The 21,665-nt window shown below is 40.0% G+C and overlaps 1 protein-coding gene and 1 non-coding gene across 3 annotated transcripts in view; both read right to left on the reverse strand.

The window, feature by feature from the left end:
* The window catches only part of SMYD3 (SET and MYND domain containing 3), a 743,226-nt gene that overhangs the window by 419,183 nt on the left and 302,378 nt on the right, over window positions 1-21,665 (reverse strand). The gene's annotated exons all lie outside the window — the stretch shown is intronic.
* On the reverse strand, window positions 20,506-20,610 carry LOC112615498. Its single transcript, XR_003117386.1, has one exon. It is a non-coding gene; the product is annotated as a U6 spliceosomal RNA (small nuclear RNA).

Genomic DNA, 21,665 nt, shown 5'->3' on the forward strand with positions numbered 1-21,665 from the left:
AATGAAAAGCACTGTGCAAAATATTAATTTTTAAATATATTTTTAAAAACATATGAAAGGCATTCTTCCACTTTTGCAAAGGAGGCAGAACCAAAATCTGTGATGAAAATTTGGCTACACAGACACTCAACAGGAACCAAACCTTCTGCCATGTCGCACATTCCTGGGAATTAAAAAGAATGGAGAATGTTTACAAGCTGCTGTACTTTTTTTTTTTTTTTTTAATTTATTTATTATTATTATACTTTAAGTTGTAGGGTACATGTGCATAACGTGCAGGTTTGTTACATATGTATACTTGTGCCATGTTGGTCTGCTGCTTTATAACTGTTATTTCTTTGGAATGATTCTTACACTGTGAGAGGAAAATAAGCCACAGTATATTGCTGAGAAGTATTAAGACCCATTCCTTTCTGTACACACAAAACAATTCATTGCACCCGGAGGAACCACGCCACGCAGTCCACCCGCTTGGGTCTAAAAGTCCTGTGTATTGCTCTGACAAGTCTACCTTGCTGGCATTACGCTTTTGCCGTCTTTAGAAAGGAGTGTTCAGTAAAACAAATGACGCCTGTACAATGTCAATGTACAAAGGCCCCTGTGTTCCAATTCTATCCTACCCTTGACAAACAAAGGCTCTTTCAGGGTAGAGGGTTCAATATCACCTGCCATATACTCTGGTCCAATTAAATTTCCAATTTGTAATATACAATTTTAGACCTAGAATTCTTTCTGTCCTTTTACATTGCTTTAATACGAAAAGAAGTCTCCGCTTCACTTGAATTCCTTAGAGAACTTGGCTTTTCTAAAAGCTTGTGTGTCTGTCCCTATATCCCTTCCAGCTACACCAAATTTAAACCTCGACAGACTAATTACATCGGAGAGCAATCCAAGCACTCTGCAAAAGACAGATGCCAAGGCCCAGGAGTCACGGATAAGTTCAAGTTTATTTTCCATAGTGCAAGGAACAGATAGGACGGAAGAGGTGGTCAGAAATCAGTAAACCAAGACGAAAAACGCCAAAGTTAATTTAACAAATAAGGAGAAGGAAAATTAGCAAAAGTCAGTTACAGGGCAAAAGACTTTCTTTCAAAAAAAAAAAAAACACAAAAACACCTCTAACAATACTGTGAAAAGGGCCAGCTTAACAGCTGGACTACCTAAAAAACAAAATAACGCTCCTGGAGCAGCAAACAGAAGTCCTAGATTTGTCACTAAAATGCTCTTGCTTGTCCCAGATCACAGGTTAAAAAAAAAAGATACTTCAGGGGTAGAATAACAATGGACAGCACTGCGAGTTTCAAGTTTGAGTTCCAGCTCTAAAGATACAGCAAGGCCGGGGGCGGTGGCTCAGGCCCGTAATCCCAGCACTTGGCCAAGGCAGGCTGATCACCTGAGGTCAGGACTTTGAGACCAGCCTGGCCAACATGGTGAAATCCCATCTCTACTAAAACTACAAAAATTAGCAGGCATTGTGGCACAAGCCTATAATCCCAGCTACTGGAGAAGCTGAGGCAGGAGAATCACTTGAACCCAGGAGGTGAAGGTTGCAGAGAGCCAAGATTGTGCCACTCACTGCACTCCAGCTTAGGCAACAGAGCAAGACTGCCAAAAAAAAAAAAGATACAGCAAGAAATCTTTGGTCTAAAATGTACCTATAAACTAATTTTTCACAGATTATGGAAATATTTTTGATTTTCAAGTTTTGATAACAAAACTAGAATGTGTTACAGTTTAATTCTGAGTCTGTATTGTTCTTGGTTTTTGATCATTATAGAAAATATAGAAACCACAGAATAAAAGAAAAGAGAATGTGATATAGTACAACTTAAGAAAAAATAATTTGGATGTTTGTCCTCACTATCAAAAACAGTAACTAAATAATATATTTTTCATTAACCTAAAATGCAAAAACATCAGAATAGTGTGATATATTATGTATGTTATACAATCCAACTAATACTACAGCATGGTTAGTTTCCATATTACTAAATATGCCACATGGTTGCATTTAACTTCTCTTTACATTTATTTATAATTCATTTAGTCCCACACTTTTTTTTTTTTTTTTTTTTTTTGCTATTAAAAAAAGTACAATTACTAGTTTCACCAAACAAGGATCACTATGGATAATTTTTTCTTAATTTTAACTTTTCTTTTTTTATTGGCCTACTTAGGAATTATGAGTAATTTTTGACTCGATAAATATTTCTAAATTTGCTTGTCTCAAAATATAAATCAATTTACACAAAAACGGAAGTAATACGAGACTGCCTGTTTTAAACTCTCCCTGAGATTTGGGCATTAACATTTCTTGTTAATTTTTGTCAAATGGCATTTCACTATTTACCTTTCATTCTTCCAAAGGAACACTAAAAAATTACCTGGAAAAGTGCTTTCGAAAAACGTAGTTGAGAAAGACTGACATGTCGTGATGCTCAGTCTTATCATCTGCAAACATACTGTGACTTTCCAAGTAATCTTCTATATTTCTCACATTTCTTAAAGTTCGTAGACTTCTTTGTATTTTCCTGCAGTCCTTGTGGCCTCTAAATACTGTATTGCAAAACTTCTCAGTTTTTTTATATGCAAAATTCATGTTATTTTCCAAACGACCCTCTGATCTGTTTTTAAAAAAAACCAGAAGATTATTTTCTATGGTTTCATAGTCTACAAATTACTATTTTCAGATTATCAATTTCTGAGTATACTTTGTTTCTTTCTGTACATGTTATGGTTCTCTGTTCTAGTTTTTTAAGTGGTTTTGATCTCTACTTTGGTCTACTAAAGTTTCTTTGTTCCCAAGCATTGACTGAGGTAGAACCAATGTTGTCTGTATACAATCAAGAATCAATTTTGGTAAACGTTTCAAAGATTATTGAAAAAAAGGTATATTTCTTTTATAAAGGATGTCAAGTTTATCCTATCAATTGTTTTTTATTTTACATTATTGTTATATGACATTAATATAATCCCTCCTTTCTTTCCATTTTAATTTCTCTGACTCATGTTGGCATATCCTTTTGCTTTAAATCATAACATTTTAGACCACTCTTTTTTTCAGGGGGATGGAGGTAGGGGGTGCAGGTGTCATCATCGGTAAAGAGCTTACACCTGAGAGTAGTGGAGTCACGTGTTGTTAACAACAGAGACACCACCTGAGAGTACTGGAGTCACGTGTTGTTAACAACAGCGACACCTGCCAAGAAATTCATTGTCAGGTGCTTTTGTCCTTGTGTCAGCATCACAGAGCACACTAATGCAAACCTAGATGCTATGGACTACCACACACCTGGGCGATATGATATGGCCTCTTGCTGCTAGGCTACAAACCTGAACAGTATGTTCTTGTACTGAAGACTGTAGGCAGTTGTAATACCATGGTAGGTATTTATGTATCTAAACGTATCTAAACATAGAAGAGGTACAATGAAAACACAGTGTAAGGTTGGGCATGGTGCCTCATGCCTGTAATTCCAATGCTTTGGGAAGCCAAGGTGGGCGAGTTTCTTGAGGCCGGGAGTTTGAGACCAGACTGGACAACACACCAAGACCCCGACTCTAGAAAAACTTTAAAAATTATCCCAGCATGTTGGCACACATCTGTAATCATAGCTACTCAGCAGGCTGAGGCAAGAGAATTGTTTGAGCCCAGGAGTTCGAGGCTGCAGTGAGCCATGATCACATCACTGCATTCCAGCCTGGGTGACAGAGTATGACCTTATCTCTTGAAGAAAAAAAGGTATAAAAGATAAAAATGGTACACCTATGTAGGGCACTGACCATGAATGGAGCTTGAAGGACTAGAAGTTGCTCTCGGTGAATGAGCGAGTAGCAAGTGAATGTGAAGGCCTAGAACACTTGCTGTTCTCTACTGTAGACATTATCAGTGCTGTACACTCAGGCTACACAGGCCTAGAACACTCACTGTACTCTACTGTAGACTTTATCAACACTGTACACTTAGGCTACGCAGGCCTAGAACATTCACTGTACTCACTGTAGACTTTATCAACACCACATACTTAGGCTACACAGGCCTAGAACACTCACTGTACTCTACTGTAGACTTTATCAACACCACACACTCAGGCTATGCAGGCCTAGAACACTCACTGTGCTCTACTGTAGACTTTATCAACACCACACACTCAGGCTACACAGGCCTAGAACACTCACTGTACTCTACTGTAGACTTTATCAACACCACACACTCAGGCTACACAGGCCTAGAATACTCACTGTACTCTACTGTAGACTTTATCAATGCTGTACACTTAGGCTACACTACATTTATTAAAAATCATTTTCTTTCTTCAGTAATAAATTAATCTTAGCTTACTGTAACTTTTTACTTTATAAACTTTTTTTAACCTTTTGACTCTTGTAATAATACTTACCTTAAAACACGAACACATTACACACATTGTTCAGCTGTACAAAAACATTTCCTTTTTTTATAACCTTATTCTACAAGCTTTGAACTATTTTTAAATTTTACTTTTTCAACTTATTGTTAAAAACGACGACACAAACACACACACGTCAATGCCTACACAGGGTAGGGATCACGAATAGCACTGTCTTTCACCCCATATCTGATCTCACTGGAAAGTATTCAGGGTGAATAAAGGCATGGGGCCGTCAGCTCTTATGACAACAACGCCTTCTCCGGAATACCTCATAAAGGACCTACCTGAGGCTGTTTACAGTTAATTTTTTAATTTTTTTTTTTTTGATACAAGGTCTTGCTTTGTTGCCCTCGCTGAAGTGCAGTAGAGGGATCATAGCTCATATAAGCCTCAAACTCCTGGGTTCAAGCTATCCTCCCACCTCGGCCTCCTGAGTGGCCAGGACTACAGGTGCGTATCACCACACCCGGCTATTTTTTGTCTTTATTTTTTGCAGAGACAGGGTCTCATTATGCTACTCAGATTGGTCTCGAACTCCGTGTGCCAAGTAATCCTCCCATCTCAGGCTCCCAACGTGCTGGGGCTCCAGGCATGAGCCCCTGTACCTGGCCAACTTTGTTTTTTTCAGTAAGTAGAAGGAGTGTGCTCTAAGGATAAAAGTATAATATAACATAATAAACACATAAACAAGCAACACGGTCACTTCTTATCACTATCAAGTATTATATACGGCACAGAATGACATGGGCTACACTTTTATAGACCTGGCAGTGCCGTGGGGATTTTTAATACCAGCTTCACCACAAACACATGAGGAACGTGTGTTCGTGTTGTGCTGCGAAGTGATGACAGGCGGTGGAAATTTTTCCGCTCCACTATAATACTATGGGACCACCACTGTATACACAGTCCATCTTTAACCAAAACATCATTATGCTACCATGACAACATTTGTTTGGTTTCCTTGTTTGTTTGTTTTTAAGACAGTGTCTGGCCCTGTCGCCCAGGTTGGAGTGCAGTGGCGCAATTACGGCCCACAGCAGCCTCTGCCTCCCCGGCTCAAGAAATTCTCCTACCTCAGCCTCTCAGGTAGCTAGGACTACGGGCACGTGTCACCACGCCTGACTACTTTTTGTATTTTTAGTAGAGATGAGGTTTCACCATGTTGGCCAGGCTGGTCTCAAACTCCTGAGTTCAGGTGATCCTCCTGCCTTGGCCTCCCAAAGTGCTGGGATTACAGGTATGCACCGCTGCACACCTACATTTGTTTCTTAACAGTGGATCTATTCCAGGAGAGTGGAGTCTCAACAATTACTGATTATCCGTTATAATATATCTGCCTTTCTTCTTCACACTTTCATCTGGTAAGCACCTGATAAATTGAAATAAGGTTTTCTCTGATCACCAGTCAATGAATCTCTGCTACTTTTAGAATTAGAAATACCTAAAATATTACAATACTTTCTAAGGTCATGAAAATCTGTTAGGTATTAATGAGAGTGTGGGTTACATGAATATGCATTTATCTATACTCAAATATAAAATTATATCCTTAAATATACACATTTTATCATTTATACAATATACCTCAAAGTTCAGAAAGTATTAGGGGGAAAAACTAAGTATAGCTCAGGAGTAACTGCGCCCGTGCCTTCTGCAGACAGCACACTGGCGATACAGACAAACATTAATCCACGTATAAAATCATATTTGAGTACAAAATATTGTGTCATCATATTTTGTAACATGGTAAATATCCCTTTATATTGCACCAAAAATTAGAGTTAGGCTTCAAGATTTTTACATACCTTATTATAATAAACTTAGTATTATCCAACTGATAGGAGATAAAACAAAAAGCACCCCGGGAGAAGTTTACCATTCACGTAAAATAAATGCTTTGGTTTTTGAGATCTAGAGTAATAATTGTCCGCTTATTAAACAAAAAGGTTATCTTTTCCTATAACCTTTACAGTATAGAAGTACTCCAGACTTGAAAATCCCTCTACCAGCTGAGGATTAGAACACTTTAAATATTCAAATCTAACTACTTAAGTTTGAACTACACTTTCCATCGCAGATCTGGAAGCAGTCTATGAACTATCAAGGAAGACGGGTATTCACAGGGTGGTCATTCACTTAATTTGTGGAAACAGAATCTCTTCTAATCTCTTACGATTTTGCTGAATGACATTTGCTAGGGGAAAGTTTCAAACATTTATTGGAGATACTCCAGGAAAATAGAGGGCAATTTACTAGTATGTGTGATTGTCAAGTGGGAGAATATGTCAATCACCTAATTACCATTATTCATTAAGGAGGGCTTTCAAATACATTGTAAATGAAATGTGTGTAAAGTAGCCATGAATTTCAAGTATATTATACTGTGCAGAACACAGAATAAAAACTTTTTTCAAAATACGTAATTTACTTAAAGGAGTTTCCTTTTGAAACGCAATTTGTACTGACCCAAGTTACCACATCTTCCATGGTCCTTTGAGAAGAGGTATTTATTCAAAAGCAGCACGATAATGGAAACCAAGTGTTTTACTCTAAGCTAATGTTACACAAAATCACTAAGATAATTTTTTATTTCGTTCCAGCACTCTACTTTCCTTTCCACTGAGTCCTCCAGGCCTCAACCCAAACCCCCTCACCAGTAACCACAAAATAATAATTCTTTTTTATGTGCTACTTAGTCTCAGAAACAAACTATGGAGTCCCAAAATCAGAGGTCAGCTGACAAAATTAGCCTTCCTCAACTACGCCCATAAGTACCAGTGGATCCAGGCCATTCCCATATCCATTCACCACTGTCCAGTTCTTAAGGACTATAGTTGGCTCTTCAGAGCCCTTGGCAGAAAGGGATAAACATTAAAACGCAAAACAATATTTCTAACTGAACTGATATTGTAACAAAAAAGTAACATTTGATGCTTGAAAACATTGGAAAACACATGGTCTGACCCTCAGCAACAAGAAAACATATTCAAAGCAATGAGATTAGTGCTGATAAAGGCTTTCGTTTGTTTGTTTTGAAACAAGGTCTTGCTGTCACCCAGACTGGAACGTAGTGGCACAAGACCACAACTCCCTGCAGCCTTGACTTCCCGGGCTCAGGCAAGTCTCCTACCACAGCCTCCTGAGCAGCTGGGCCTACAGGTGCGTGCCACCATGCCTGGCAAATTACTGTGTTTTTTGCAGAGACAGGCTTTTGCCATGTTGTCCAGGCTGGTCTGAAACTCCTGAGCTCAAGCAACCTGCTCAGCTTGGCCTCCCAAAGTGTTTGGATTACAGATGTGAGCCATCAACCACACCAGCCTGTATTGGCCTTTTGTTAATGGCACTGGTAATATTGGCTCTTCCCCTTAGAGGGTGAGGTTAGCCACTCCTGAGCTAAAAGAATGCATACATAACATACAAACATAATGTATGAATCCCCAAACTATAGACTTTAACCCAAATTGGTGAAATATAAAGCAAAAGGAAAAGAAACTTTAAATTTTTTTTTAGGCCTGCTATTTGGATATTACAGGAACCACTGTGATTTATATTTGGCCTTGAGGGTATAAAGATCTATGATTTTATTCACGACTTGGTTAAATCTTTTCAAAACACAAGAGTCATCTATTCATAATATTAAGAAATGAGGTGATGAAAACCTTAATACACTCTGCTAATATACTGTTCTCTTCAGTAGAAACATGTAGGAGTATGTTAGGGACAATCTCTCGATTATGAGCAAATTTACAACTTCAATGCTGTCTTCTTAAATTACATGCCATCAATTACAATCCAAACATCATTTAAGAATTTGTAAGTTTAAAAGGAGAACAAAACTGGCCGGGCGCGGTGCCTTACGCCTGTAATCCCAGCACTTTGGGAGGCCGAGGCAGGCGCATCACGAGGTCAGGAGATCAAGACTATCCTGGCTAACATGGCAAAACCCCGTTTCTACTAAAAATACAAAAAATTAGCCGGGAGTGGTGGCGTGTGCCTGTAGTCCCAGCTACTCAGGAGGCTGAGGCAGGAGAATGGCATGAACCTGGGAGGTGGAGCTTGCAGTGAGCTGAGATCGCGCCACTGCACTCCAGCCTGGGGGACAGAGCGAGATTCCATCTCAAAGGAAAAAAAAAAAAAAAAAGGAGAACAAAACAAAACCCCCAACAACTCATTATTATTTAAGCCAGAGTTGCACAGAGTTACCCTTTCAATTGTCTGAATAAATTCTAGACATGGCAGAGTCTACTGAATAAATAAAAGCTATTGATAATCCCATTCCACTCTACAGAAAAGCAAAAAAGCACAAACATGAAATCAAGAGACCACACCGAAGTAACATCATGGAGAAGAATAAACATTTTCAGGACAGAAAATGTTTAAGAAGAAGAACAAAGAAGAACAAAGGTAGGTACATTGAATGAGCAAGGAATGAGCATGGAACTGTTGAAACGTGGGGTCTAAAAAGGCTGTGAGCTGCTTTCTAAGTAAAGCCTAGTCCAAAAATGTACGTCTTGTGACCAGATCAATTTCCATTCCTTCTAGAAAGATGGAAGAGATAAGCAAAATACGTAGAGCTACAAGGACAGAGTGGTTAATGATTAGTACATAGAAAACTTGCTACTTCGAAGCATTTAGGTATTAAGTAGAGCAATTAAAGAATTTCTCCAATGACATCAATCTCAACCAGACAGACGTTCTCAACATTTCACCCAGCAACTCTCCCAGACCACCCTCACAGCAGGCTTAGGGAGGGGTACTCTCCTGCTTCCTGCTTTCAAAAAGGGTGCTGCCTCCATTTAGTGATGTTTATAAAAATGGCAGCGGTTTCCTATTTGAATGTTAATTATTGTTGTGACACACAAGGTAATTTAACTTGCTTCGGTAATTTATTCATCCTTCTAATTAGATGTAGTTATTGGAAAATCTTCCAGAGTGTAACAACAGTTCCAAAGGTGAAATGGCAGGAGGAGGGAGCTTTCCCATAGGATCGCAGCTGTAAACCTGGGCTGGGTGTTCCACTGCCAGTCACTTGAATGAACAATGCCAGGGATCAGAGATGGTCCTTCCGGAATCAAGCAGGTGGCACCCGTCACCTTCAAGAACTGGACAATTCAAGATGAAGGTAAAGTCCCAAAAGATGGTTGGAGCTACTCTGAAAAGAAGATGAAAGACTGAACTTGAATGAACTGAGGAACAATACCACACAACACCATTGTAAATCTCCTAGACCGGGAGTCATTTACATACAGTTAAGAAATGCTGTAGACAGAGCATAAGCCAAAAATACCACTGAAGTGGGAGAGGCTCCACTGGAGTTACTTGCTTTGTGGAAGTATTTTCGCGCTTGCCACATCATACCTGCTCAATCAATATTTACTGAAATAAGCAAATGAATGAATGGACAAGTGCATGTATGGCTACAGAATATTAATAGGCAGATCCACTCCATCTCTCTCATTACAGCCTCCTCAGCAAGCAGACCTTTTTTTCTTAATTTGAAGATCCCAAAAGTGAGCGAGTTCCAATAAACAGAAATTTCTTTGTCTTTAATAAAACTGAGCTGCCACTGCTGCTTCTGTGAGGTCTAAGTGCCGGCCTGTAACCATGTTCTACTGCTAGCCAGAAGGGAAAGACTGAATCATATCTGTAAGCAAAGAAAAAAACCCATTAGACTCCAATCAACGCAGAGCTGGTGGCTGATGACTGCAGGATCCCTGTGAGGAGCACGGATTGATACTGCCAAATGGATACATTAACTGAAACTACTCAGGCCTTAGGGGAATGGCCAGAGGCCCCTGTAGGGAACAGTTCAAGTCAACCTTTTCCTGCTTCCATTGTAGGATGGAGGATTCAAGGGCTTAGACTATATAAACCAGTTCAAGGCCACGCAGGAACCTATGCAGAAATACTCAAACCTCTATTCCCAAGAGGAAGAGGAGGAGGAGAAGCAGCCAGCAGAACAAGTAGAAGAAACAGCTTGAGAGGTCAAGTGAACGAAAGCCACAAGGCACTAGGCTCCAGTCCTTCCACTCCAGAGTGATATGAACCTTCGCAAAAGGCCTTTCATTTGCCCTCCAAGAAACTGTCTTTCCTTCTGTTGTCCTCTTCACTGTAATGCACAAAATAACTTATTTTGGTGATGAGGGGTCTTGATCTCTTGACAAATACACTGAAAAAATGGGGGTTGTATGTATGCGTGTCCTACATATAAATCTGTCAGCAAATGTTGCCACCACTGAATTCTATATTCTCAGATTGCCCTCAATTTTGCCACTCGGAAGTAACGTGCTGAATAATCTCAGCAACCAAAAATCATCATCCAGGAATGTTTCTTATGAGACAGCTGATTTATTCTGATTCCTCAGATCTCTTTTAGTAGCTTTAATACCCCTTTGGGAAATGCAATAGAAAGAAAATCATCTTTTAAAAGTGCTGGAGTGAGGCCACTTCTCCTAGAAGATGGTCAGATACGCATCTCTCAAAACACATCTTAACCTTGAGAATATGAGGGGTTATGCTACCTTTCATTCCTGATAAATTCTGGTTTCCATGTTGGCACTGAGCTCTGTGCTTTCCATGTGTGGAGAGTGGAGATTTGGACCCTCCCATCCACAGTCTCTTTCTAAGTGAAGGGAAATATTAGTTTTTGCTGTTCCTTGTTATTCCAAAAGCTCTGGTCTGGGGCCCATGTTCACACTGGCCCTCCGTCTGGTCAGATGCAATGTTCTTCAAAGGTGGGAACCTACTTGGTATCAGAGTAGCAGCCAAAAGAGGAAAAGGCGTGAATTAAGTACTCAGTTAAAAGGAAACATGAGGCCAGGCATGGTGGCTCATGCCAATAACCCCAGTACTTTGGGAGGTCAAGGTGGGAGGATCACTTGAGCCAAAGAGTTCAGGACCAGCCTGGGCAACATAGCAAGATCCCATCTCCAAAAAAAAAAAAAAAATTAGCTGGGTGTGGTGGTGCATGCCTGTAGTCCTAGGTAGTCCGGAGGCTAAGGTGGGAGGATCACTTGACCCCTGGAGGTTGAGGTTGCAGTGAGTCGTGATTGTGCTACTGCACCCAGCCTGGGTGACCCTGTCTGAAAAACACAAAAAAACAAAAAAACAAAGAAAACAGATTTCTAATATAGATATATTAGAAAATATGTATCTACATACAGTAGAAAAAATATATATACACATATATTAGAAAACATATATACATATATGTATATTAGAAAACAATCTCTATATGTGTGTGTCTGTGTGTGTGTGTGTGTGTGTATGTATTGGTACATATATGTACACACACACGTACCCATACATACATGTATAAACTACTTATTCTATCTTATACCTTCCACTCAAGGTCATGAAGATTTGATTTTGGAGACTGATGCAAATGTTTGCCACCTGATTTTAAAACTCAGGACGGTTAGGCCAGGTGTGGTGGCTCATGCCTGTAATCCCAGCACTTTAGAGGCTGAGGCAGGTGGATCACGAGGTCAAGAGATCAAGACCATCCTGGCTAACATGGTGAAACCCCGTCTCTACTAAAAATACGAAAAAAAATTAGCTGGGCGTGGTGGCAGGCACCTGTAGTCCCAGCTACTCGAGAGGCTAAGGCAGGAGAATTGCTTGAACCTGGTAGGCAGAGCTTGCAGTGAGCCAAGATTGCACCACCGCACTCCAGCCTGGGCCACAGAGCGAGACTCCATCTCCAAAAAAAAAAAAAAAAACACAAAAACTCAGGAGGGCAGAAGAGAATGGGTAATCACTATAACTAGTTTCCAGCAAGAGATGCCTCCCTTTATAAACACTCCCCAGAACTGACATAAACAGAGAATGAGATGTAACGAGCCATAAAGAGATGTGATGTGCTTTAAAAGCAACAAAATATCAGGCAAGGAATATATTCTGCTATAATATGTACATCATATGGGTTCTATTTGTTTCCTAGAGATAAAGTGATCACTTAACTACGAAAATTACTATCATCCATCTCTCCACATGCATTCCCATCCTTGAGAAGCGGTAGGAACCACGGGCCTCCGTGATGTCTAAACAAGTGCTCTTGTGAACAGAGGTTTCACTCCACTGAGAGAAATGGCCATGCAAAGCAGTGTCTCAAGAGAGCAAGGCAAATCAATGTCTCACCTAGAGTATATTTTAAAAATCTGTAATACAAATGATTGCACTGAGGGACAAAGGTTTTCCTGTACTCTCCCTCCATCCGACCTTCAAACAGATGCGCTAGTGTCAGCTCCAGTAGAAATAAGAGGTATCCTTGACATTATCCTCGGCTGTGATGTAAGGAATCTGTGTGCTTACAAAATTAATGCCAAGTATTTCAGGCTGTCAGCTGACATCCTCTCCACTCCCCAGAGCTGAGACTATTCAGTAATGGCAGTACCTCTGACATCCTGTCTGACATCTACAGGACTCGAGAAATTCCAAGAAAATATTATAAATTCTATCATTTCATGATTCACACTTTGTGGAACTGAAGATCTCCTCTACACAAAAACACAGGACATGTCAGAACACCCCATAGGTATGTGATTTTTCTTAACTTGTATGGTTTTATTTATAAGAAAATTCAGTTACTGAATTATGAAACAGACATGTGGGGTCTGCTTTGGGGATCTAGTCCTTAAGATGAGTTCACGAGGATGAATGATGTCCATCTCTGAGACATATTAGTGCTTCTACAACCCGTTGTGCCAAGCACCAGTGGGCTAACAGATCCTCCAGATACACAGACACAACTTAAAGCAGAGAAGCCAAGTAGAGAGATTTGAAAAATGAATTCTAACACCAGCATACTGGATTCCCAAATAAATTGTTTAATCACATTGTACCTTCATTTCCCCAATGATGAGGTAGAGATAATTACCTTTGCTTATTTCACAGGGGGGCATTTTTAATAATAAAAAGAATTATTTGAAATCTTCAAAGAAAGAGTACTATTGTAACCTACTTATACAAGAAACAGAAAGAGAAAATTGAGTTAACCATCTTAAATTCTGCCAAATTAATCTAATTTTTAAAAAGAGAGACTGAGTGAAAACTTATCGCTGTTGTTCTCATCACAACTGAAATCCAGCATATTAAAGAGAGAGAGAAAAAGATCAACTTTTAAAACTTTTAAAACTCCATTCCTGGTAGCCACAAACACTCTTATCAATTCCCATCGAAAAACCCTCCTCACCGTCTCCCTTCCTTCCCCTTTCTCCTATTACCTCTGCCTTCACTCCACTTATTCTTCACATCTCTCGGCTTGTGTATCACCTCTTCCTCCTTGATAATTATAACCTCACTCCCACTGTCACACATAGAACTGATCCAGAGGGGACCTGAGAATTATTCTGACCAATCTCCCACTCAGTAAAAAGGGACAACTGAAGACTGAAGTGATACCATAACAGGCTCAGGGTCGGGTAGCCACTTACATGCAAAGCTGGGTTCTCACCTAGACATATGACTCCCAGTCCAGTGCTCTTTCCAGTACCCCACATGACAGCCTACCTGGGCCTGTTCACCAGCCTTAGTCAAGAAATACATTTATGAAACAGTTACATGCACCTTGTTGTTCTCCCACCACATAAAGCGCATTGAGTCACAATTAGAAAAATAAAACTGATGACAGCAATCAGAGGAGAATCCTGTATCTGGAAGACACCTTAAAACTTTCACCTTCATTACCCATAATCCATCTTATCTAGGAAGTGAGACTCAAGAGGTCATTCCCACAATGCCTTTCCTCCCCAGACACTCATTCCAGGGTTCAACATCTCTTCCATTGGTCAAGCCTAAATCCTTCCTAATGATACTGAAGCAAAAGCACAACACCAGGTTTTCCAGATCTGGCTGAGAAGACACGAAGTGAGCCCCTAAGTACAAATGAGCACATACTTAATACAGAGAAGACACAGTTACCACATTGCTAAATTTCTCTACACCCTTATGTTTAGCAGATTAAATAATTGTAGCTCCTTTAACTTTATCTTCTAAATATATTTTTGGCTTTTATCTAAGGCCCCTTTAAATTGTCTATGTTGCTTTTTGAAAGCTAGAGTCCAGAACCAAGGACAGGTAGCTAAAGTGTTTCATACAAGAGAAACTCCATCAACAAAAGGATTGCAAAGTCTGTACAAGCCCAGGGCAATCAATGAAATCTGCATGTAAACGAGGCAGTTTTCCAGACAATACTTTTCAATTAGACTAACTTACAAACTTGAGGAATAACTTGAGAAAACATCAACTGAGTCTTCAAAGCATTTTCAAGCACAAGCCCTAACACAGTTTACTGGATGCCATTTAATTGGGCAGCTCTAACCATGTAGCTAAATATAAGAAGGTTGGCATAAGAGATACAAAAACCCAACAACGTCCAAGCTAAATCCCTTAAACATTGTCAGAACGAGGCTAAGAAGCAGCAAGGTGAGAAATCAGGGAAAATGCAAATAGGAATTCCATTTCCTACAAGATGAAGAAAGATAATTAAATAAAAATCCTGACTAGCTAGGGGAGTATGTCCAGCAGCCAAAAAACAAAAAAAGTAATTATTTCATGTGTGCTCCTGGTATAAAGTCTTGAAAATAATAAGGCTGCTAAATTGTATACATCAGGGAAGTGAAGTAGTAGCTCAAAAGATTATGAAAATTGAGATTTCCAAACTGAATTTGAAAAGGAAACAGGTAAAATGAGGTCAGGACATCACAGATGAGAAAGAAGCTTCTACTATGTGGCTGGCTGTTTTAAATTAATAATCTGGAACATTAGCAGGTTTAAAGTCCCATAAAAATGACACGGAGGGAGAAGTACATGCGGTAGAAACAGCGGTGTTTACACCTTCATCATAGAAAGGTATTACTAAAAGGATTTACAAGGTGCTAACGTGATACATATCAAAGTCAAAGCGCTTTAATAAATGATGAGAAAAGGCATTAGGCATGGAAGTAAAGCCAAAGGACTTAAAATAACTCCACCTTTCCACACACTAGATTATATTAAACTAACTAAGCCACTCCAAGATCCACAAAAGATCAGGTTTTATTTTTCCCTAAGAGGCAGTATTCCCAAGAGCACCAAACCAGTAAAGGCGGTTAGGCAGAAAAACCAAGAGTTAAAAGAACATAAAACACTAGTCCTTTCTGGGATATTGTTACACAGGCTGACAGAATCTAAATATATATATATATCATGACCCAAAGAGGTCCCAGGCTTAAAATCCAAAAAGAAAGAAAAGCAAGTATATTGCCCTTTTTTCCTATCGGGAAAACCTTGTAACCACTGAAAGATTAGAACAGATAAATAGTAATGGGTCAGTATAATTAGTATCTTCTAATTATAGAAGCACCCAGATTGGCATCAAACTCACCAACTCTTGGCTGTCTTCAACAACGACCAGGCCTCCTCTGGGGAGACTACTCCTTGCCATCCTCAATCTGTACCTTGGATGTGTGGCTTCTTGCTTCCAACAGTATCACAGATTATGGACTAAATGTTTGTGTCCTCCCAAAATTCTTATGTTGCAGCCCTAACCCTCCGGATCTATTTGGAGAAGGGGCTTCTCAGACAGTAATTAAGGTTAAATGAGGCCATAAGGGTGGGGACCTGATACAATAGGATTAGTGTCCTGAGAGGTAGAGACCAGAGAGCTCACTGACTCCTCCCTTCCTCCCTGTGTGCTTGCATGAGGAAGGGCCACGTGAGGACTCAGCAAGGAGGCACCATCTGCAGGCCGGGAAGAAAGTCCTCACCAGAAACCTAGTGGGCCAGAACCTTGTCTTAGGTTTCTAGTCTCGACAACTGTGAGAAAATAGATTTCTGTTTTTTAAGCCACCCAGTCTTCCAGTCTGCAGTGTTTTGTTATGGTAGCCCGGGGTCACTCAGACATACTACCATATTAATGCTTACTAGTGACTACCCAAACAACAGGGATAAAAGTTTCCATTTGTTTCTTACCTTTCCTAATGCAATGCTCTGCAAGGCTGGATGTTTTAGAAATGCTTTTTGAATTTAATAATGGTTTTAAAAAGTCACAGACTTCAATAACAGCCATCATTTTCTATAAGCACTAATGGTGTTATACACCAAGAATTTTTAAAGGCAAATAAATTTTTCTTCTTATCTAAAAAGTTGCCTGGAGAATGCTCACCCTTCTTTTCCTCACTACTGAAAACTGTCAATAGCAATTCAAGCAATATAATTCCTTTTTTTCTTTTTGGAGACAGAGTCTCGCTCTATCCCCCAGGCTGGAGTGCAATGGCGCAATCTCGGCTCACTGCAACCTCCGCCTCCCGGGTTTAAGTGATGCTCCTGCCTCATCCTCCTGAGTAGCTGGGATTATGGGCGCCAATTTTTGTACTTTCAATAGAGACAGGGTTTTGCCATGTTGGCAATTCCTTTTTAAGAATTACAAACACCAAAGTATCTTGTATAATAATAATTTATGTGCACATGTGTGCTACAAATACCAAAAAGAACTTATGCAATTTTTACATACATAAGATACTTTAGTTCCTTGATTTTATGCCATTTCACCTAAATATTAACAAACATAGGACCGTGGACCTTGGGCTTAGAGAATATTAAATTGTAGAATCATAGAATCATAAAACCATAGAATCACAGACTAGAGGTTTGTCTCGGTCAAACCTCACTATTTTTTATTTTATTATTATTATTTTTTTTCCTGAGACAGAGTCTCACTCTGTCACCCAGGCTGGAGTGCTGTGGCGCAATCTCAGCTCACTGCAACCTCCGCCTCCCGGGTTCAAGCGATTCTCCTGCCTCAGCCTCCTGAGTAGCTAGGATTACAGGTGTGTGCCACCACGCCCAGCTTATTTTTGTAGTTTTTTTTTTAAGTAGATACGGGGTTTCACCATGTTGGCCAGGATGGTCTCGATCTCTTGAACTCATGATCCACCCACCTTGGCCTCCCAAAGTGCTGGGATTACCGGCATGAGCCACTGTGCCCAGCCAAACCTCACTATTTTTTTTAAATGAGGAAAACCAGAGCTCAGTACTTTGCTCAAAATAACACAAATCATTCCCAGAATTCCCAGAATTGTGGGGGTTTCTTTTACTGTATTGTTAAGAAATAATTTTTTGTAAAGTAAAATAATGATTCTCAAAATTAATAAACACATATGAAAGATTTAACTCACTAATTAGGGAATCAGTAAGATGCTAAGTCTGATTTTGAAAAGAATTCAGAGAAGAAACAAATAGATAAGCTTCAGAAATGCCAGCAAGATGTAAAATTTGCAAAACTAGTCAATACGCATAGGACCATAATCTATTGCATTCTCCAAACACAACTGGCATTGTATGGACCAGAACCAGGTGCTTTACGGTCTATTTTTTATAGCATGCACAATTCTAGTACAGCTCAGAGACAGTGAGAGGCAGAGCTAATGTGATGGTTGAGCTAGACAGAGTTTTGGTTTTGTGGTTTTTTGTTTTTTTTTTTTTATCATTTCAAAGTCTCTCACAACCTGTCCTCACAGTCTCCTGCCACGTACAAGTACTCTGAAACTAGAGAACAGCATGGTGGGTGAGTTTAAAAAACAGAATTTAAAATTCTTAATTGCTAACTTTCTGAAAGGCTTCAGAAGAAGACCAAGTTCATTTCATACCAGCCCCAAAACCAAGAGACAATGAAAACTCGGCCTCTGAGAGTCCAGCACCGTCCGTGTCGACAGTGCTTCTCCTCTCCAAAAGACCCCTCTGAATACGTACCATAATCCCACCAGGGCAGGAGGTTCGCAACAGCGGCTCCTCAGCTGAGTGGTGGGAAAGGCCGTATGAAATTCCGGTCTTCTGCTTCCCAGTCTCACACTCTCTCCACATCACAGGCATGGTTACCTCACAGGAGAACGGTTCTAAAGCCCCTTAGAGTCATTATGCAAGAGGTCTCACGGAACTTCTATTGTGACTGAAGAAACGTAAAATGAGGAAACACAGAAGAAACGTCTGCTACACACATACAAAGTAGGTGTGACGCGCTAAATAGGTGGGTGATCGAGCTCAACTCCGACCCCAGTTCCACAGCTCTGGTCAGAAGATCTGCGTTGAAGAAAAGAGAAACAAGGTGGCTCACGCCTGTGATCCCAGCACTTTGGGAGGCCGAGGCGGGTGGATCACGAGGTCAGGAGATCGAGACCATCCTGGCTAACATGGTGAAACCCCATCTCTACCAAAAATACAAAAAATTAGCCGGGCGTGGTGGCGGGTGCCTGTAGTCCCAGCTACTCAGGAGGTTGAGGCAGGAGAATGACATGAACCCAGGAGGTGGAGGGTACAGTGAGCTGAGATTGCGCCACTGCACTCCCGCCTGGGCGACAGAGCGAGACTCCATCTCGAACAAAAAAAAGAAAGGAGAAACAAATGGGAATGAAGAGTGGAAAAGGTATCAAATGAGGACTCAAAAGCACTCTGAGAAAACTGTGAGGTTCTTATGTACTGTGTTCAGGCAAAGAAACACAAGACATAGACATGAAGAGAACAGAACACAAGGAATAATTTTTAAAACTAATTTGGACCAATTTTTTTTTTCTTTTAAAATGCTCGAGAGGATCATTGCAGAAAATACAATGGTAAAGCAAAGTAGCTGAGGGATTTTTCAGTAGCTCCACTGTGAAAAAACAAGTACATCTTAAAACTACAAGCTTTGAAACTTTTACATTTCTTAATTAAAACATTTCCAGATTCAGTTCATTTCTAAGCAAGACTGCAGCCCTAAAGAGACCAGTAAATTTTTATTCATCTTTTTTGAAACAAATGTGATTGACAAGTCATTGTTTGAATAGGAAACTATGAATTAAACAAACAAGCAAACAACCAACCCCACAGTAATGGAACCCATTCCTTGGAGATAATGACGATGTGAAGTACAAGAAACCCATTTCGAAGCACTCGTTTCATGTGAGCACTTGTTGATGAAAATATTAATAGCAAGTCCCCCTGAGAACAGCTCTCTTCATTGTGGTCTCAGGAGCCTTGGTGGTTCACATTCCTCACATGCACTGAGGGTGGTCTTGATAAAAAGTATCTAGTAGACCTCTTGGTGTCAAGTTGTAAAGTTTGAACTTGTTTGGGGATTTTTAAGAATGTATAATAAATATCGATTTATTAATTTACAATAAAAAAAAGAATGGGTGAAAGGACCGGACACTGAGCCTCTGACCTTCATGTTTTCTCCCTGCATAGGAAGTCAAACTATAATCAGAATATTGTTGTGTCTGCCACCACAGCAAGAGCAACAAGTTGCATAAAACCGTGAAGCACAACAGACTATTCATTCATCCAGCACGTCCTGGCCTAGAGCTAGAAATACAGCAGCGAACGTGAGCGATCAGAATCCAGACTGGACTCTGAAAAGAGGATCTCCTTGCCACAGGATCTGTGCAGTATGGTCCTAGTTCTAGCTTTCTCTGGCCTAAATCATGCCTAATGGAGCCCTGCGAATATTCACTTTACTGACTTTAAAAAAAAAAAAAATTCATATAACATAAAATTTTCACTTTAACCATTCTAAGTGTACACTTCAATGGCATTAAATTCAAAACGTTGTGTAACCACTACCACTATTTCCAAAAGATTTTTGTCATCCCAAACAGAAGCTTTGTAATAAGTTTGCTTTTTAAAAGTGCTACAAGTTACTAACATTTGTGGTTGACATTTTTTTTTTCAAATATCTATGTTAAGTGCTCGATGATAAGCCTGCCCATAATGTGTTTCTTTAAGAGGTCTGTGGCCAGGCGTGGTGGCTCACGCTTGTAATCCCAACACTTTGGGAGGCCGAGGTGGGTGGATGGCTTGAACTCAGGAGTTTGAGACCAGCCTGGGCAACATGCTGAGACCCCATCTCTACTAAAAACACAGAAAAGAGCCAGGCATGGTCGTGCACATTTGTGGTCCCAGCTACTCGGGAGGCTAGTGAGGAGGATCACTGGAGCCTGTGGGGCAAAAGCTGCAGTGAGCCAAGATCGCGCCACTGCACTCCAGCCTGGGTGACAGAGCGCGACCCTGTCTCAAAAAAAACAAAACAAAACAAAAAAAAACTGTATGTTTCTTTAGCCATTGTGTTTATTTATGTTAAAATATGAAGTATTTCACAAATTTGCATGTCACCCTTGTTCAGGAGCCATTCTAATCTTCTCTGTCTCATTCTAATTTTCTAGTATATGTGCTGTTGAAGCATGAACTGGCCATGGGGTTTCGATTTTGTAACTGTTTTCCAGAAGGCAAACTTCTAAGTTCTTAAAGAGAAAGGCACCTCACTGCCATGTCCTCCCTCCCACCCCACTATGGTGTGGTTTCTTCTACAATGTACACTATTTCACCCAACTCGTACAAATATCTAAAGAGATGCTATCATCAGCTTTTTAGAGTAAGGAAGCTGAGACTCACAGGAATGACATTTCTCAAAGCTACTCGGGGAGCAAGGGAACAACGCAAGCGTGGGTAACGGCTATTCCATATTGGAGCATGACTGACTGGATGCACATGTTTGTTTTTGCTATACAGCTAACATTAACTGGTTGTAAGACTGAATACTGTATTAAATTTGTTATTAAAATACATACTCCTGTAACAAGAAGGGACATGTAAGACAAAATAGGAAAGATGAAAAGCTTTTAAAGACACAGGAGAGGCTAACGAAGTGATTTTTAATGGATATACTCTGGGAGAAATTCTCAACTATCTCCCTCCAAATGGGTGATATTAGTCACTTAGGTGGCTGCCTTTTTTTCTGAAAGCTGTCAGACATCTCCATGGGCAAAATAAAGAAAGAGACACTCTACAGTTTATTGATGTACGTATCATGGTAGCACTCTGTGGTTTTAAGACAAATTGAAACTCCATCATATGCTGCTTTTAAAGCCCAAATAACTAAAATAAAAACTTCCAAGCACAGCAAAGGCAAAATACTGTCAGTTGTATGTGCTTAGGAGACACATGCGTCTCTAAAAGCAGCATGTAAATTTCTCTTTTCAAGCACATGTTTAAGGGAACTGGCACAGTAACAAACAAGGGGAAATACGGAGCCCAGTTTTAAAGTCAGGATTCTGTCTTTGTGGAGTCTAATTTATTTCAAGAAATCCAAATTATTAAATTCACCTCCTACCTGAGGAAGGATCAAAGGAAAGGTAATACAGGCTAGTCATCCCTAAATGCCAAAGTCCAAAAGACTAGTATTTAAGACCCAAGTCTATTACTTACTAAGTGTCAGACCTTGGCCATGTTACATAATCG

The sequence above is a fragment of the Theropithecus gelada genome, chromosome 1, assembly GCF_003255815.1.
Source record: "Theropithecus gelada isolate Dixy chromosome 1, Tgel_1.0, whole genome shotgun sequence".
In the NCBI taxonomy this organism is placed as follows: domain Eukaryota; kingdom Metazoa; phylum Chordata; class Mammalia; order Primates; family Cercopithecidae; genus Theropithecus; species Theropithecus gelada.